The 20,759-nt window shown below is 33.5% G+C and overlaps 1 protein-coding gene and 1 long non-coding RNA gene across 9 annotated transcripts in view; both read left to right on the top strand.

The window, feature by feature from the left end:
• The window catches only part of LOC144312683 (uncharacterized), a 2,041,845-nt gene that overhangs the window by 1,714,167 nt on the left and 306,919 nt on the right, over positions 1–20,759 (top strand). The window lies entirely within an intron of this gene.
• Positions 3,557–20,759, top strand: part of LOC144312681 (uncharacterized) — a 137,524-nt gene continuing 120,321 nt past the window's right edge. For 4 of the 5 annotated variants that reach the window (XR_013378217.1, XR_013378214.1, XR_013378215.1 and 1 more), the window contains exons 1-2: positions 3,557–3,663; positions 4,835–4,946. This is a non-coding gene — a long non-coding RNA (uncharacterized LOC144312681). Of the gene's footprint in view, positions 3,664–4,834; positions 4,947–12,953; positions 13,098–20,759 lie in introns of those variants that run through there. The other variant, XR_013378218.1, reaches the window with a different exon arrangement.

Here is a 20,759-nt window from a genome sequence, read left to right as displayed (position 1 = left end):
CTATTTTTCAGGACTCTAAAATTATAAATGTAATAGACAGCATATCACTTTTCTCATGAATTGATATCGAATTCACAATAGGTGAAAAATGATCATCAATTTAAAAATATCAGGGTAGAATGAGTCAAATCCAGCCAATTTTTAAAAATTTAATTTGTGAGGGTTACTGTAAAATTATGTTTTATCAAACCTGACTTAAATGTGTGCATAAAACAAAAGCTACTTAAAGTTCTTTTATTTCCATCTTCTTTTTTCTTTTATAAATACTGACCTGGGATATATTTTAATGCACTGCTGAAGTGGTGGCCTGAATAAAAAATCATTTTTTCAATTTTAAAATAATCATGTATGGATGACACATACTGAGGTTTATGATCACAATGGGTGACACCAGCAAAAGAACCAATTTTAGAAGAAAATGTAGAGACAAATGTTGGGTCTTAGTAAAATAGGAACCATGTTGATCTTCTCAAGAACATTATTTTGATTATTGTGATAGAACATAAAAAATGAGAGCATAAACATTTTCATGAGATTTTTATTACTTTTGTCAGTCAACGAATACAATTATGTGCATAAAAATGTGCAGAGGCTTAACTGACCAAGGTCCTTGCCTTTAAGGGTGATAAGAAAGAGACAGACCCATGGTTCCAACCAGAGAACAATTGTGAATGTATCTATGTCTCCCTACTCATTTAAAAAGGGAGAGAAGCTATGCATTGATGGGTTAAAATATGAAGCTTGCAGGGAGGCAAGTGATATAGAGAATTATGTTCATAAATTAATCAGAAGTCAAGAGAGAGCTATAGAGAATAGAGAACTATAATGTAGCCTTGAAGAATATGGTATAGAATGTCTTGAGGAGGGAAAAAAAAAAAGTATTTGGAGAAAGGGAATAGCGAGGTAGCATGTATCCAAACATCTAGTAAAATATCAATTCCTATTTCACTATTTTGGAATTGGTTTAACTTGACACAAAATAAAATTTAAAACTCTGTTATCTCAATATTTTGCTCATTTATTATGTATAGACAGGCCACATCAGTTTTTAAAACCACAGTATATTGATTCTGATAGATTTTCAATTCTAAAAGGCTTTTTTGGTGATGAGGAAATTATTTCAATCTGCTGTCCAAAATCAAGACAAAAAATTTCAAATTAGACATGGCAAGCCTAATATTGAGGACATGTATTTCCCCCTTGAACTTAGATATATTCTCAAAGCTATCTGTGCAGAAAATAGGAACAGTATTTATTTTAAAAAGGAAAAAGAGTAAAAATATGTTGAAATAATCAATGGTTGTATAATAATGTAAAGAAATTGGATAGATTTGTCAGCATGTCAGTCAGAAATGAATTACAATTGTGGTAAAGAAATCAAGGTAAAAGGAATTTCTCTGGGGAAAAGTGGCATGCAAAATAAAAGCATTAGTGTGACATACAGTTTACAGAAACTCTCTTTGTGGAGATTAAAGTTTATGTTTGTTGACAGTGCAACAGGAACATGTCACACAATATAGAAATGATCATGTCATAACCACTTCTTAGTTGATGGCTTGATTTTACATGCAGTGTTTGACATTAGATAAAATTCAACATGCATTTCCATCCACTGACATTAGCTGCAGCAAGTGCCTGCATGCATAGATGCAATTATTTAAGAACAAAACATTTTCTGCCATGAGGTATTTTATGCCATGAAACCATAAGGACTAGTACTTTCGCTCATACACTAGAATGACTAGGGAAAATGAACAGAAATTGAATTATTTATATTTTATTTTACAGACATCATTTATATCCATCTATGGAGCCTTGACATGGGCTTCATAGATTCTCAGAAAATTGAGACCTCCTGGCAAAATTAATAATTACATTAGTAATAATAGAATTAGTGGGAGTGATTATTATAATGTGCATTTATTTGGTGCTTATTTTGTGAAGAACGTTTTTTGTGTTACCTCCTTTAATTCTCATAACATTTACAGTTAGTAGTATGTCAATAATCTTTAAGAGGAAATGAAACGTAGAAAGGCTAGCTATACAAATGAATCAATACCCAGTGAGCAACAGATAAGAAAGAGAAGAGAGGCCCAAGTCATTGTGTACCAAAGATGTCACAAGTTAAGGTGTGATTCAGTTAGTCATTGCAACTTTAAGTCATTTCCCTTGGGTAGTGAGCTGTGTTTTACAAAGTTTGCAGAAAGAAATAATAAACTATCTAATGAGAGTCTTGATTTTAATCATTATAGCAATGCAGATTATTCTTTCGTGTATCTTTCTCTTGGGCTCTAGTTTCCTAATCATGTACATTAATACTAATGGAAATATAAGGGGTGCAGTTTTGATGAATATTAGGAAGTAGTAAAGTGTTTTACTATTCCACTCTCTTTGTATATTTTAAATTATATCACCATGCTTACCTTTCCAATATATATACTGCCATTTGCAGGAATATTTACAAACCTCAAGTGTTTGGGTAGTGGTATATTGGCAAAAGTTTGACAATTGGCTCTTCAGAAAAAAAAAAGTATGCATAGGTATGCATACATAAGTTTATTATAAGTTTTATAATGTACAGGACCCAATTTACAAAAAAAATATTGTAAATTCCACATGGTAAATTGATTCTTGAAAAATTTTTCCTTGATTTCTGCCAAACTCTTACATATCTAACTAATGGTTGCAATTAATTGATTAATGTAGTAGTTCTTTAATATTGGCTTTTATTCTTACTTTAATGAGTAAAATAGAAAACATGTATTTTGGAATTTCACTCAGTCATCAATGACTTGGCAATTTCTTTGCAGAATTGAATATTAGTTTTCAAATACCAAGAGAATATTTCCTCAGGTTTTGTGCTATTAACTATGTAATAGCTACAGATGTAACACTCTGAAATTTGTCTGCATTATTAACATTTTATAATTACTTTCTTAAGTCTAGACTAGGGGTCAGCCAAACAATAACCAAAAGGGTAAACCTGGCCCACTTCCTATTTTTGTAAATAAAGTTTGATTGGAATACTACCAAACCTAGTTGTTTATGTACCACTTATATCTGCTTTTATAGTGTATCAGCAGAGTTAAGTAGTTGTTACAAAAGTGTATATTATACAAAGCCTAAAATATTTACTGGCTAGCCCTATAGAGAGAACATTTACAGTCAAGAAATGGTAAATCAAGCCCTGATTTGTAGTGTTTGCCAATTTATTGTAACGTTTGCTATAGAATAAATATGTACACTTAAGCTCAATAACATAATAGTAAAATGTAGCAGTTAGGAAGTTGTGGATTGAATTGTTTTCCTAAAGAAAGATAATGTTAAAGTTGTAAAATTCCTGGTACTTATGAATATAACCTTATTTGGAAATAGGGTTTTTGCAATTTAAGATGAGGCCATACTGAGTTAGGGTGAGCCCTAAAAGCCAATGATCGATATTCTTATAAAGAAGGACAAATACGAAAACATAGAAGAGACACAGGGAAGAAGGCCATGTGAAGACAGAGGCAAAGAATAGTTATGATGTCACAAACCAAGGAACATAAAAGGTTACCAATGACCACCAGAAGTTAGAAAAAGTGAGGAAGAATTCTTTCCCTGAACCTTCAGAGTGAGCATGAAAAGAACTTGGCTTTCGACTTCTAGCCTCCAGAAATTGTGGTAACTTTGTGGTCATTTGTTATGGCAAGCCTCAGAAATTAGTACAAAACTATTGAATTTTGAGTATTTATTACCTTTGTTTTACACAGAATCAATTTCATTTTAGGTTTATATAACTTAACTTTTAATGATGTCTTTGTTTAACAAAAATTTCACAAAATTTCTAAAAATTTCACAAAATCGAGAGCTAGCTTGGTCTTGTTTCAGTACATCACTCTTTTTTAAAAACTTTTTAACATATAATAGTGATAAGATTATATCTGTCTGTGAAGGAAAGAATAAATTCAGAGCCCAGGTTTGTATCCAGCCGTCCATGTTTCCAGAATGCCAATTTTGTAAAAGTGGGACATAGCAGCAAGAGATTTTAGGATACAAAAGTGTTGAATCTTGCTGTCGAAACTTTAACTTTTGGATCTGATTTGCCTGAAAGGAACTTAAGAGAAAACTCATGTTCTGGGCCCGAGGGTTGAGGTTTGATTTTAAATTCCACCTGATAGTGTTGCCTCAACTTCTGATATCTGCCCTATTTCAGTCAAGACTGGCTTAGGTACTATATTGGACCGAACCACAGGTGTGAATATCAGTTGGCTCCGTCTTGCACTGCAAAATGGAGAAGCAAAAGAAATAAAAGTTTAGAAATTTAGAAATTCCTCATATGAATTATTCTTTGCCTAATTATCTTATGTATTTCCAAAGCACGTTTTCCCCAAATTTGGGCTTAGTAGCATGTGTCTTTGTGGCCCATATCTCATATATCTATATGTAAACACTTAATTTTAATAGTACTTTGTGTTGTAACTATTGCCTCCCCTGCCAAAGGAATTCACATTCTGTCTCATTATATTAAGCCTGAAGAGTGAACTGTTAAACATTTTGCAATGGGAAGATATGTTTACTAATAGAATCATGTTAACCATAAAAATGCATTAGATATGAAGGTCAGTTGAGTAAAAATAAAAGTTCTTTATTATTAATTAAACAAAGGACACAAGACCTTCCTCTCACCTCTGTATCCTTTTCCATGCAGTGGTGAGAGAAGTTGGTATTTGCTGACACCTGCATTTGCCTGACAGATTTCTGGTTTCCTTCTTACTCCATAAGGTCAAGAGCACTATTTTAGATTCTGCCAGTAACCATGAGGGATTCTAATCTATAGGTTATCTCTTTACAGGAAAATCATTTGGTATACTAAGTAATTGGACACTTGTCCTTGCTCTCCATTTCCCTGTTTAACCAACAATATTATGAGTTCACTGTCATCATCTCCCAGATTGTTCTCCCAGGTTAGTTTGGACATTTAATGAAACACCCTCGGTTGCATAATTATTGTCTCTAACATAGAGTCTGCACTGTCTTCATAATGAGAGATGCCTGTCTTGTAGTGCATATTGGATGTTGCTCTTCTGGTTGCTCAGTGATAGCAATGTTATAGTCCTAGATACCAGGCCCAAGTTAGTCAGAAATATTTGATGTGAAATTATATCATCTGTAAAATTGTGATGCACAAAATGAAAATGCTCTATCTCATGGGGTGAATAAAAGTATATCCCTAACACATAACATTTGACTTTTTTATGTTGACTTGAATTAATAAGAAATTAATAAGAAAAGTGCTAAATTACTCTGCCTCCAAGTTGTACAGCCAAAGCCCTGTTATGGAAAATGAAGCTGAGAGAGGCATCTTTTTCAGAACTGTTAACTGGTAATGTCACAGACTATTTCAAAAGTTGTTGAATAAACTGATTAGGGAAAAGTCTGTTTGAGCATTTTTTTCTATCTTTTAACCAAACTAGGAATAAAAGCAATAGTATTTTTATATCATGGGTATTTTGTGGTTATTTTGTTTTGTACAAACTGAAATTTAATAATGGCATTTATGTGAGAGCATTAAATTAGTTTCCATAGTTTAATTTCCATTAATTTTAGGACCTGTAGGAATAAATAAATGGGAAATTATGTACAGACATAAACACATACATACAGGCCCATACCCATTTTCACCCTTGCTCTAAAGATATATTTAATCAACTCTGTCAAACCTATATTCTTGCTTATGTTTGAAGCGCATTATCCATTTAATGTGCGGGTCATGACTTGTAGTCCGTTTCCCTTGTGTTCTCCATGTGGGAGGAGCTCGGAGGAAGGAAAGTGGCCACTTAATGAAGCTTATTCTCGTGTTCTTTGACATGATATGTTCCCCTTTTGAAAAACAACCATTGCTTCAGTGTGGAATAAAGAGTTTTAGAAAATAATATTTAAATTTCAGTAGGTTGGATATTAAAATATTCAAGACTCTTCAGGTCTAGGTTCAAATTAGATTCTTGTAAAGTAGTATGGTACTCCTAGGAGCTTATCCAAGAGAAATGAAAACACATGTCACCAAAAGTCTTGTACAAGGATAGTCATAGCAGCAAAACCCGGAAACAATCTTTCTGTCTATTGTCTAACTATATTATTTTTATATAATGAACTACTTCTGGAAATAAAAAAGGAACAAACTATATTGATTAATTTTAGAAACATTATGTGAAAAAATTCATACCTAAAATACTATGTATTCTATGCTTCCATAACTATAAAGTTATAAAGTAGGCAAAGCAAATCTATGATAATAGAAATCAGAAGAGTGGTTGCTTCCATCAAATTATTTGGTTTTTGCTATTGTAGGAGTTTCTTATATATTTTGCATATTAAAATTTCAAATACATCTCTTAGTAGATCTTTGGTTTGCAGATATTGTCTCCCATTCCATAGGTTGCCTTTTTGTTCTGTCGATTGTTCCCTCTCCTATGCAAGAGCTGTTTATTTTGATGTAGCCCGACTTGTCTATGTTTGCTTTTGTTGCCTGTGCTTTTGGTGTCATATCCAAGAAATCATTATAAAGACTAATGCCAAGAAAAATTTCTCTTATTTTTACTTTGAAGAATTTTACAGTTTCAGGTCATACATTTAGATCTTTCATTCATTTTGAGTTGATTTTTGAGTATGGTGTAAAGTAGGGGTGCAGTTTCATTTTTTTGTATGTGGATATCCAGTTTTCCTATACATTTGTTGAAGAGACTACCATTTCTCCATTCTGTGTTCTTGGCACTTTTGTCACAAATCAGTTCATCATATATGTGTTGGATTGTGTCTGAGCTCTCTATTCTGTTCTTTTGGTCTATATGTTTATCTTTATCCAATTACCATACTATTTTAATTACTGCAGCTTCATAATATATTTTGAATCAGGAAGTGTGATGCTTTACTCTTCTTTCTCAAGGTTACTTTGGTTATTCTGGATCTTTTGTGGTTACACATCAATTTTAGGATTTTTAAAATTTATGTACATTATGCCATTGAGATTTTGATGTGGTTAGCATTGAATCTGTAGGTTGCTTTGGATAGTATGGGCATTTTGACAATATTAATTCTTCCAATCTCTGAACATGGGATGTCTTTACATTTATTTGTGTCTTCATTCTTTTGTTGTCTTATAGTTTTCAGTGTACAAGTGTTTCACCTCAGTTGTTTATTAATAAGTATTTTATTCTTTTTTGTGCTATCATAAAAGAGCTTATTTTCTTAATTTTCTCTTCAGATAATTCATTGTTAATGTTAGAAATGCAAGTGAATATTGATTTTGTATCCTGTACTTTTATTGAATTTGTTAATTTTAATAGTTTTCTTTTGTGAAAGTTTTAATTTTTCTATATATAGAATCATGTTATCTTAAAAGAAAAGTAATGTTACTACTTCCTTCTTTATTTGATTTCCTTTTATTTCTTTTATTTTTTTTTTTTTGCTTAACTGCCCTAGATAGGCAAAGGATTTGACATTTCTCCAAAGAAGACATACAAGTGTCAACAGGTATATAAAAGATGCTCAGCATTATTAATAATCATGGAAATACAAATATAAATTATAATGATAGCCATATTAACTGTTGTGAAGTGGTATATCATTATAAAAAATAGAGAAGTGTTGGCAAAAATGTGTAGACGTACATTGTGTACACTTGCATAGTCTTGATGGGAATATAAATTAGTATAACACCTATGAAAAACAATGTAAAGATTCATTAAAAATTAAAAATAAAACTTTATCATATTATCTAGAAATCTCACTTCTGGACATATATCCAAATAAATTGAAATCAGAATCTTGAAGAGATATCTGTACTATCATATACACTGCAACATTAGATATAAAAACAACTGAAATGTTCATCCATAGATGAATGGATAAAGAAAGTGTAGTACTACATAAAATGCAATGTTAGCCAGCCTTAAAAAAGAAGGAAATCCTGCCATCTGTGACAATATGGATGAACCTGGATGACATTATGCCATGTAAAATAAGACTGTCACAGAAGGACAAATATTACATGTACCTAAAGTAACCAAACTCATTGAAGCAGAGAATATAGCGGTGGTTGCCAGGGGCTAGACAATGGGTGAAGAGGACAGTGTTCAATAGCTATAAAGTTTCAGTTATAAGTAAGATAACTTTCTTATCTCTAGTAAGTTCTAGCGATCTGCTATACAGCATGGTGCCTATAGCTAACAATATGGTATTTTGCACTTCAAAATTTGTTGAGAGAGTAGAACTTATGTTATATGTTTCTTATTACAAAGCAAAACAAAGGGACACAAGGAAACTTTGGGAAGTGTTAGATATGTCTATTACTTGATAGGGGTGATGGTATCATGGGTGCTTGCATAAGTTCAAACTCATCAAATTGTGTACATTAAGTATGTATGGTTCTTTGTATCAGTTTTAAATCAGTAAAATGTAAAAAAGAATTAAATAAAGAAAAAGAGTAGTTGCTTTGAGTAAGTGGAGGAGACTGGCTGGGAAGAGGCATAAGGGATCTTACTAGGATGATACGAATGCTGTATATCTTGAAGGTGGCATGTAGGTTACTGAGTGTACATATTTGTTAAAACTGATTGAGCTGTGTTCTTCAGACTTATGCACTTACACTGTGTAAATTATACCTCAATAAAAAATAACCAGGTGCTTTGGACAAAATATTGACTTATTAATAGCTACTTTCTATTCATCATGACTTGTCTTCTAATTCTCTGAATTTTTCACAGCACAATCTCATCTACTATATCATTTTATTCCATGGTTAAGAAATCATGGATATTATCTCTGTATTTATAAAAGAAACTATCTTTGAGGAGCCAGAGATGATTGCTCATATCATAAATTTCTAGCAGAACTAGAGATTAAATTATGATTCCTAGGTCTCTGATTTACACTTTAATCTAGACTGAATCTGCTAAAATGTATATACCTCAGGTATAAGTAAATGATAGGAATATAAGGAAGTGCTTTTTCTGTCTGACTCAACCCACAGCTCCTAGTTAAAACCTTGAAAACAAATGCAGCAGTGTCATAAAAGCTTGATTTAATTTATAGTCTGCTCAAGATGTGTACATTAATTTAATGACTGAAGAAGTTTTATTGAGTAAAAAGTATGCAAAATCTCTCTAAGCTAAGCTATTGAATGATCCCAGAAACAAAGTTAAGTGGATTAGTGGTGACTAACAATTTATTTTGTGCCTTTTGTGGGGAATATCATTCTTTTTCATTACTTGATTCAAAATCCTATATATGTATAATTTCTATGCATTTTTAAAGTTTGGGTTTATATTTAAAATCTAAATGTAGAGTATTCTCTGAGTTGAGATGTAACTTAAGAAATATGTACAGGAGCTGTCCAAGGTATCCTCAAATAAAAATCTTGAATATGTATTCTGATGCACAGAGAAAGTTTATAAATGGCTATTCCTGCAACATAATAAATATAATACTTCTCCACAAAGATGAAGATATATAAATGCTGTTGGCTTTCTTCATACAAGAAGTCAACTCTAGTATGTTGATCAAAACTGTTAGGTCAAAAAATTTAAAGGAAAATATAGACTTACATTTCACTAGCTATTTGTTCTGTATGTCATAGTTTAAATAGAATCTAAAAGAGCCACTTGATGGTTGAAATGTGTTGACTACAAACCATTTAACTCATTGTTTTGTGTCAATTTGACATTTTTTACTTTTAATATGTTGAGTATTCCATGTGAATTAGGAAGTCTGCTAAGTACTTTACATGTACTGTGCCACTAACTTACAAATGCCCATAAGTTTAATATAAGTATTGTTCCAATGATTCACATAAGAATATTGAGTCTTTAAAAAGTTGCCAGTTAGTGCAAGTTAAACAGATGGTAAGCCGAAGGACCAGGTTTTATATCTAAGCAGTTTGATCTCAGAGCATTTATCCTGAAATATTATTTTATAGTATTCCTGAGCAGAAATGTTATACATACATAGAAAAATGGGAGGTATTTCCTGGGAGAATCTCTTTCCATCACTCCTTTTTAAAAAGGAGAAGAAATCAAAAGTTATCATACTTCACTCTGACTCCTAAAATACCATGAGCCCTGTTTCTGGTTGGAATTTGTTTCAGCACATGTTTGTAATAAGAGACACAAACTTAAATGCTGGCCTGGTCTTGGTAAGTAGCTAATAGAAGTAAAGCAGGCCAGGGCTCATATATGAAGAGATACTGCAATGGATATGTAGCCATGCACATGCTGTGTTAATCCCCTTAGTCACTTTTGTTAATCACAGGCTAGCAGAAACTATTCAAAATGGATGATATATTAATATTGAGCATCTTTTCATGTTTGTTGACCATCTGTATATCTTCTTTGGAGAAAAATGTCTCTTCAGATTCTCTGTGATTGGATTGTTTGTTTTTTGGTGTTGAGTTGCATAAATTCTCTATATATTTGGACATTAATCCCTCATCAGATATATCATTTGCAAATATCTTCTGCCTTGCAGTAGGTACCTTGTCATTTTGTCCATGGTTTCTTTCACTGTGCAAACGCTTTTTATTTTGATGTAGCCCCAATACTTTATTTTTGCTTTTGTTTCCCTTGCCTTAGGAAAAATATCTAGAAAAATGTTTCTGTGGCCAGTGTCAGAGGGATTATTGCCTATGTTTTCTTCTAGGAGTCTCATGGTTTCAGATTTCACATTTAATCTGTAATCTATTTTGAGCTTATTTTTGTGGATAGTGTAAGAAAGTGGTTCAGTTTCACTCTTTCGCATGTAGCTGTCCAGGTTTCCAAGCACGATTTGTTGAAAAGACTTTTTCCCCATTGTATTGTTGAAGATTAATGACTTCCTCATTGTTGAAGAGTAATTGACTCTATAAGTGTAAGCTTATTTCTGGGTTCTGTTTTCTGTTCCATTAATTTATGTGTCTATTTTTGTACCAGTACCAAACTGTTTTTATTAGAACCGTTTTGTAGTATATCTTGAAGTCTGGGGTGGTGATACTTCTAGCTCTGTTCTTTCTCAAGATTGCTTTGACTCTTCAGGGTCTTTCATGGTTCCATACAAATTTTAGTTTTATTTGCTCTAATTCTGTGAAAAATGCTGTTGCTATTTTGATATAAACTGCATTAAATCTGTAAATTGCTTTGGGTAGTATGAATATTTTAATAATATTTCTTCCGGTCCATGAGCATGAAATATCTTTCAGTTTGTCTGTATTGTCTTTAATTTCTTGCATCAGTGTTTTACAGTTTTCAGAGTGCAGGTCTTTCACGTCCATGGTTACAAATACTCTGAGGTATTTTATTATTTTGGTCTAATTGTAAATGGGATTATTTTCTTAATTTATATTTTTGCTACTTCATTATTAGTGTATAGAAATGAATATATTTCTATATTAATTTTGTGTCATGTGACTTTATTAAATTGATTTATCAGTTACAGTTTTTTTGTGGAATCTGTACCACAATAACACCTTATACTTGTCAGAATAGTGGGAATCAAAAAGACAAAACATAATAAGTGTTAACAAGGATGTGGAGGATAGAGAACCCTTGTGAACTGTTGGTGGAAATTTAATTTGGTGCAGCCACTGCAGAAAGCAGTATCTAGATTCCTCAAACAGTTAAAAATAGAAATACTATATGATCCAATAATACTAATGTGTATTTACCCAAACAAAACAAAAACAAAAAAAAAAGAAAAAGGAAAACAAAAACAAAACAAAAGAAAACAAAACACTAATTCAAAAAGATATATACACACCTGCATTTATTGCAACATTATTTACAATCGTAAAAATATGGAAATAGCTTAAGGGTACATTAGTAGATGAATGGATAAAAATGTGTGAGATATATATATGTTATATATATACTGCACATATATATGTATGAATATTATTGAGTTATAAAAGAAAAATGAGACTTTGCCATTTGCAACAACACGAATAGAGAGCATAATGCTAAGTGAAATAAGTCAGAGAAAGACAAATGCCATGTAATTTCACTCACATTTGGAATTTAAGAAACAAAACAGACAAAGAGACACAAAGCAGACTCTTAAATACAGAGAAAAAAACTGGTGGTTGCCAGAGGGGAGGTGGATAGAGATATGGGTGAAATAGATAAAGGGGATTAAGAGTTATGAACAAGTTATAAAATAAAAAGTTATGGAGATGAAAAGTACAATATAGGGAGTATAGTCAATAAGATTGTAACAATGTTGTTTGGTGAAATATGGGAACTGTATTTACCTTGGTGAGCACTGAGTAATGTACAGAATTGTTGAATCATTATGTTGTATACCTTAAACTAATATAACAGAGCATCCTAATCATACTTCAGTTAAAAAAATGAAGTAAGCATCCTAATCATACTTCAGTTAAAAAAAATGAAGTAAAGGAACTATTAATAGGCTTACATAGAGAAAATTCCAAACTTCATAAGTCATGAATAAATAGTATCCAAAAAAAAAACAAAAACAGAAGAATGGTTTGGCAAGCTTCTCAGAAGATTAAGGAGGAATAAACTTTTCTAGAAGCCCCAGAAACTACCTCCTTAGATCTCATTAGCCCATATTTGGTCACATATCCTTGAAGAAACACATTTCTGGCAAAATTGTGAGGGAGTCACTTTTCCTGGAGTCATAGCAGTTATGTGCAGTAGTGTAACTGAACCAATAAAGTTCAATCAGGAAAGAGAGAGGGGTATGTAGATCCACTGTCTCCTACACCCTTGCTTAGGTCCAGCCAATTATTATTGGGACTCAGGGGTCAGGTCTTTTGGTTTTCTTTTTCAGGAAAAACTGGAAATTTTAATATTTATGAGAATGACTTCTGTATTTTAAAATAATGTACAAAGAAAGAAGCATCTTCAGATAAGGTATACCCTAAAGGCTACAGTGACATCTGCTCTAGGTTGTGTTCTAAAATTTGGTGGTATTAACCCTAGATTGCTGAGAACCAGAAAACTATGAAGAGGCATTGTTTTATAAAGCATATTTAATTCATGAGATTGCCAAGGGAGGGATTCTCATGAAGCCAGAAATAGAACTGAACTAATACCTGGAGGAAATGACCAGAACGACTAGAAGGAATGAGGTAACTTGGGGAAAACTGACAATATCAACTTTTTTTTATATGATGCTTTTAAGTAAGCTATTTCCCCCCACTTGCTAGCATCATTCTGAATTTAACATAAATCCATAAAGTTCTGTAGAAACTGAAATCAATTCTTATGTCATTAGTCATTATCCCAAGTCAGTTTAACAATCCACAGTTCCAATGACCCATATGATCACTACTGGTCTTATTACCTCCTTCTATCATTTACTGAGCTCTTACTATCTGCCAGGCACTGCCCTAAGTTTAACACATATTAACTCATAAATCTTGTGAGAAGATCATTTTTCTCATTTTACAGATGACAGCACATAAGTTCAGAGAAGTCAAATGACTTTCTAAGGTCAGAGGCCTGGGAAATAATAGAGCCAGAATTTAGTTCCAAATCTGCTGGACTTCAAAACATGGATATTTTATTACAAAGCTATTCTGCTTTTCCTGCCCTTATCCATACAGAAACCATCATGTAGTAAATGAGCATGATCCCACCATACTCTTTGAGATGAACTCATGGTATTAGCATAACATTAAATCCAACCTCTGGGGAAATAAATATTGATAGCTAGATAAACCACATTAATTTTTACTTAGATGTATACCATGCATGCCTACCTGCCTTATACCTTATCTGTCTTTTTTTTCCATACTCATCTTTGCCTTGATTAATCTGCTCTAGGGTTAGCAGGTTAACCAAGTAGTTTGACCAGACATTTGTTAAGGGTCCAGTTCTAAGAATTATGATTTTTTCAGTCCTCATTTGTATGTTTCTAATACCCCTCCTTCTTATTGCCCAGAAATCTAAGATATCTTTAAACCTTTTTTTTTTTGTCCTTTCTACCTTTAAATTAAGATAAATTGGAAACTAAAGGAAAAAAAGCATCAAGAGTTTAGAATATTTTCCTAGATTCTTGGACTTTGAGATTAATGGTGAAATGTGGATAAAATACCTAGAGTTGGTGTGTGCGTATATGTTTGCTATTATATTGACTTCCATTTGGTGTTAATGTCTGAAGCAGTCTACTTTCTTCTTCATTTTCTGTGTGGTGTATACATGGAGAAGCATCTCATTCTAGTTAGTCCCTGAAAATAGAGCATATTTCCCTCATCTCTCCATCTTTCCAGCATTCAGATCTTGTTCAGATTTTGAACAAACATTTGTGGGATAGTTAGATTTCTTGTACTTCAAAATATGTATTTATTATTCAAAATTAAAAATATCAACTGTGAGATATCATTCCTAACCACATGTTTTCTGAAACCTATTCCAAAAACATACAAATTCTTTTTTTCTTTAGTGTTTTTTGGGGTGAAATAGTACAGTGGAAACTTAGAGTCATATTTGATGTGGAAAAGAAAGCTTTACCCTGCTAGGAGGCCATCCAGAGAATCTTTAATGAAAACACAATAAACCACCTCATTCTGGGCTCTCAGCATCATGACTCTTTGTGACTTAGGATTCCTTCAAAATCAAGTACAAATAAGTCTGTGTCTTTAAAAAATAAAGCGCATCTTTTATATGAGACAGTTTATAGTTTATCCAAAAAGCTACATTAAAGTGCTTAATAAATCATGCTACATACAACCCAGGGACAAGAAAGCACAACTGTATAAAATAAAATACATAAGGAATATATGAAAACCATATATTCTTATTATGATAATCAGTGTCCTTACACATCAATCAGAAAATGTTTATTAATTGCTTACCAATTTTAAAGTAATAATTGAATAATTTTTAAAAAGACATGGTCTTTTCACAGTGAATATGCAAGGTCTGGCTGCTAGGAAATTAATGGCAAATCTTAGTATTTAACCAGTTTTAATTTTTTTGTTATGACTTTGTAAGAAACACATCAACATTGCAAAACCAAATTTATTTGTCTTAAGGTAAGAGATAGTCCCTGTAGGGGCAATATTATAGAGTCAACAGAAATGAATCCCAACTTGTGTTCTTTTCAGCAGATGGTCACTGTCACTGTCTTACTCTCTACCATTCTGGTTTTGCCATTTCCTGCCCCATCTTGATCAGACTTCCAGAAGGCAGATCTAAAAAATATCTCAGAGGCTGGGACTCAGATGTTAAGGTGATCAAGGGAGTCACATTCCTGACTGAATGACTCTAATGGATTTATTGATTAAGTCAGACAGTTTATGGATCTAAGAAGGTTGTCACTCAAATGATCCCTTGGCTCCTCATGTGGCCTAGAGGAATCCATCGAATCATGTTTAGCTATCTCTCCTCCAACTGCAAGGAGCAGAGGAAGAAGTCAGCAGTTTGGTGAAAGAAATATCTGGTAGTGACTGCTTCAATTAGAACACTGTTTGGTGTCACAGAGGCCAAGGGGACAAGGGAGCAAAGGTTACTAACTAGAGGATATGGGAACTTAGCCGAGCAGCACTTTATCTTGGGCAGAGAGAAGGTCTCTTTAAGCTCTATAGACAGAGAAACAGACTACTTTTTTTATTCAGGAGGCATTTAGAATGTCAACCGCCAGGTACTTGTGTTTGTGTGTGTGCACGCACATTAAGTATTTGGAGTGGGCCTTGTGGACTACTCCAGGGAACGAGCAGAAGATGGAAGAATTTGTTTTGGCTTTGCAGTTAAATAGTCAGACCCAGCTTATCCACTTATTAGTTCTGTGATTTGAGACGAGTCCCACTAAGAATATTAGTTTCCCAAGTATTTAAGATGGGAATACTAACCTCTATGTCTCAGTATTGTTGCCACAATACCTGGCATAGAAATGGAAGCTCAGTCAATAGTGATTCCCTTTTTTCCCTTCAAAACCTTCTAATCAGGGATCCCTGGGTGGCGCAGTGGTTTAGCGCCTGCCTTTGGCCCAGGGCGTGATCCTGGAGACCCGGGATGGAATCCCACGTCGGGCTCCCGGTGCATGGAGCCTGCTTCTCCCTCTGCCTGTGTCTCTGCCTCTCTCTCTCTCTCTCCCTCTCTCTTCCTCTCTCTCTATGTGACTATCATAAATAAATACAATAAAATAAAATAAAAATAAATAAAAAAAACAAAAAAAAAAAAAAAAACCTTCTAATCATGCAGTGCCCTGCCTAGAATTCTACATCCCCTTAGCCCTGTAGAGATAGGAGTTACACCTATGGGTTAAGCTCTCTGCGACTCCATGACTCCACCTGTTTCAGAACAGATATAAGGAGTCCCAGGCAAGTATCTGTCAATTCACTATCAAATCAGCAATGCTACCAATTCTTTTCTATTATCAAAAACCAATACCTAAGTTTTTTTCTACTTCTTTATTTTTTGTTTTGTTTCATTTAAAGATTTTATTTATTCACGAGAGACAGAGAGGGAAAGAGGAGGCAGAGAGAGACACAGGCAGGCTCCATGCAGGGAGCCGGATATGGGACTCAATCCTGGGGCTCTAGGATCATGCCTTCAGCTGAAGGCAGGAGCTAAACTGCTGAGCCACCCAAGGATCCCCTTTTCTACTTCTTTGTGATCATGAAACTGCCAGGTACCCTACCTAGCTTCTTTCTCCATTACTGTCTTTGTCTTGATTCTCTTTTCCAAGGCTAATATTTTAACTAGGAAGTCGAACAGATATTTGTGGGAGTCTACTATTCCCTAAGACTAAAATACAATTTCCCAATCCTCATTTATGTATTTTCCATATCCCTGCTTCTTATTGCTTTGAAGTCTTAGGCATCTTACTGGTTTCTTCTTGCCTACTATTAGGAACCAGTCCATAGTTCCACTGTTACCTCCCTTTGTCAGTTATCTCTAGGTCCTACACATCTCCAGTTTGATTCACCCTGGATTTAAACAAGAAACGTTTTTAAAAATATAAACTATTTGAGAAGTCAGATCATCCACATGTTTTGTCTTTATAGACATTATAATACAAGACATTCCGTGACAAGAACACATAATCAAACCTCAGAATAATCTTCAACTCTTCCCTATCTCTCGCTGTGTACATTCTTTTCCTTACTGAGTCGTGCTGTTTGTTTTACATAGCATTTTTGTAAACTGACTGTCCATTTTCCATTTTATTTGCTACTTCATTTGTGGCTTTCCCCCCACCTTACTCCTAGCTATCAGAAAACCTATTTCCTGGGCTGTCTTTTAAAAATCATTCCTCTTGATTTCCACTAGATTTACCTTTCTAAAATCCAGATTACTCCTCTATCACTTGTAGAACAAAAGAACTCCTCAACATGGGATTGAAGGCCCTTTAAAATCTACCCTAATCAACAGCCCTGCCTTTCCCACTTTGTATTACTTATTTTTCCTTAAATATACCATATATGTTATTCTCTTGGGCCTTCTCCTTGGTCTGGTACTTAGAAAAAACCTACTTATTCTTTGCACTCCTGTTCTGTTTTTAAAATCACACATCTAGTTACTTTACTCTCCTGGATTAACTTTTCCATGCCTCCATTTACCTAATTGGATAAAATTTTATAGTCCCTAGTAGAAAAGAGTACTAAGGGTATTATGTTGTTGTCAATACTATGTTGATCATGCTCTGGCCTGACCAGACCCATGAGACTCTCTCCACTTCCACTATGGCTTCAGATTCAACATACCCATATATGCAATGATATTTTAAGCCTCCTTGCCTTTTTACATGCTGAGCCACAGATGAACTTCACTCTGGCCATCTGGCAATTCCTTCTTGTTCTTTAGGTCTCAGTAAGACTTGTCTTTTCCTTGTGAAGCCATTCCTCAAGTACTCAAGCAGGTGCCTGGCTCCCTGTTGCCCACCTTCCATATGTCTATTGCTACCCTTATCTCACTATTAATCATTTTTTTAAGGCTATCTTCTCTACTAGACTGTGAACTTTTTAAGGGGAGACATTGTCTCTTGTTTGTATGTGTGCTTCTAGCATTTAGCATAATACCAATCTAACATTAGATATCTGATAAATATTCTAAAGTAAATAGAAAAAAATATTTCTATGAAATCTTTTTCCTCCTTATTCATAATTAATTTGTCTTTTGCCTCAGTTCCATAAGCATCTAAGTACTAAGAATTTATAATTATTTTGGGGGGCTCAAATTACTAATCTTTTATTTACTAATAAATAACTTTCTGAATTGTTAATTATCAGTTTCTTCCTCTCTAAATAATGATATTTGATTTAGGTTATTTGTTGAACAAAGTAATGTTACATAGTAATCAGCAGTTGTTAGATGTTGTTATAAATTTTGCTGTTGGTAATGGTGAAAGTAGTGACTATTGTGTTATTAACTTATAATTAATTCCTTGTGCCTTGTTAATTTCATGTACCTTGTCCTGCCAGGGCATGACTACTTGAGGGCTGCCACTATTTATATTTATCTTTCTATTCACAGAATCTAGAACACAGCCTGTTAACAGGCTCTCTCATTCTCACGAGAGAGAAAGAGAGAGAGAGAGAGAGAGAGAGAGAGAAAATACATATACATATATATATATATCTTTGAAAGGAATTTTAATATGACATAAAATGCAAGAATGAAATCAATTCTATGTATATTTAAAATGCATACTACATATTAAAACTGCATACTGAAGACCATTTGAAGAACTAACTAGATCTAGAAAACAATATAATTTGACTCACGGAAATATTGACATTTTCTATGAATATATGTATAACAGAGGTATAGTGAGGGAATTTGAAAAGTTTAAAGAGAAATTATTTGAAGTTCAGGTACTTAAAACTGTGCCAACCAGGGGAAAGATTTAACTGTGTCCAATTATGACCAGGTAGATTGTCATAAAAAATATGTTGTCTAGCTTCGGAATTATGGAAAATGTCACTTACTCAAAATTGAGCTCTTGATCAAAATGCAAAATTCATTGATGTGTAGCTTTGACTGCAACAGTGAATCAAAAAGAGTCTGCATAGCTCTGCCCCTTGGCTTAAAAGCACTCTTCTAAGCCCTTGGGATGAATTTGTACATCTTAGTCAAAAGACCTATATCATCTGCCAAAACAAGATTTCCTAGGTTTATTTCTAAATATAGCTTTAGTTTGGGTAATTTGCTATAATCAATTTTGAAGAACATTTAAACTCAATTTAATGTTTATTTTCTTTGCCAATTTTTGGTGCCTGCATATATGATGACTCTCATTCAAACTAGAAGATTACACACCTATTAAATATGTACATGCAAGTGAAATCACTGTACATCATAGAAGCACAAATTTAACTCTGGAAGATGTATTGCTTTCACTGATGCATTTATTCATTTGCTGAAGGTTTTTTTTTCAAGTATGCATGTATTAAATATAACATTTAGAGAGCTTCACTTAGAAAATTCCTTAATTTCCTAACAAAATAGCACAATTATGAAAATTTCACTAATCTTATATTACCATTGCCAGTACATTTTATACACAGCTTTGAGATCTGTGGTAACTTTATAAGGGCCATATATATTTACTAAGTTGTTTACCAGTTTTGAGTTTACTGATATAGGACTGTAATTATTTTATGTTTGCCAATAGTCTTATAGTTAGCAAATTTGACAAAGGTAACTTTCTGCCAGAGAATAGAAATACCAGTTGTAAAGAGCGTCTTTCCTAAGCATCTGTCATTAATAATAATAAGATTGCAAAGGCAAGGCTGAGGTTGCCTCATTTGGAATGACCAAAAGTAAGACTTGCCCTAAACAGGGGCCCAGAAGTGGATTGCCAACGTGGAACTGAGAAATAGTGGAAGCATTTCAGGTCCTAAAGATGGGATTTAAGATATGGAATGGATAGAAGTCATGTTCATATGTACCAGAGTCAAATTAGGGCATCAAAACAAACAAGGAACAAAGAGAACAAGGATACCTACTTGGAGAAAGAATAAGATATGATATGAAGCCATGTAGAAGTCTGCAGAGGGCAAGATCTGGCTGACAGATCTGGCTGGATGGAGGTTTTTTTTTTTTTTAATAAGACTTAAAAATTAAGTTATCATTCAGTGTTTAAACATTAGGAGGTGTTCCACAAATGCCCATTTCTACTCTTCATGAATCATAAGTTCTTAAAGATTCTATGTGAGCATTGCTGAAATCTGAGCATTCATTACCATACGAATGGTAGAGATGACCATATATTCAAGTTTGTCCCCTTTTATACTTATTAATCTAGTGTAATTATTAATAGCACTCTTTTTCATTTTCATAGTGTTCTATCTTGAAAGATAAATTTATCACTCTCCTATAAGAGGGGGTTACACACTATTGCATGCCCTGCAGTCTCTATCCTTTGCTAGCCTTTTATGTCCAATCCACTTGAAATATTAGCTTTAAATGCCTTGCTTCTGGAAGTGTTGAGTTTGTGATTCCTATTCTTAGCCAATAATTAGGAATTATAATTGGAAATGCATTGAAAGACACAACTATTTTTGATGACCAAAAAATTACAGGTCGAGAGGAGCGGGTTGAGCTTTAGAATCAAAAGAGCAGTGATAAGACAGATCTTATTCTACCATTGTGTGGTTCCCAGAGGATGGATGGAGGAAACTAGGTTCCCACAAAACACAACTGGCCTGCACACTTTTGTTATTTGATATATATAGGCTATTGCATTACCAATTTTTAAAAAATGTGGTATATTTCACATATAAAAGCTGATCTCTAGCTTTTCTTGAAATATTGAAAAACACAGTGATGCTGGCGGGG

The sequence above is a fragment of the Canis aureus genome, chromosome 4, assembly GCF_053574225.1.
Source record: "Canis aureus isolate CA01 chromosome 4, VMU_Caureus_v.1.0, whole genome shotgun sequence".
Taxonomy (NCBI): domain Eukaryota; kingdom Metazoa; phylum Chordata; class Mammalia; order Carnivora; family Canidae; genus Canis; species Canis aureus.
The sequence above is the reverse complement of the archived record's forward strand: the minus strand, read 5'-3'. Positions and strand labels throughout refer to the sequence as shown.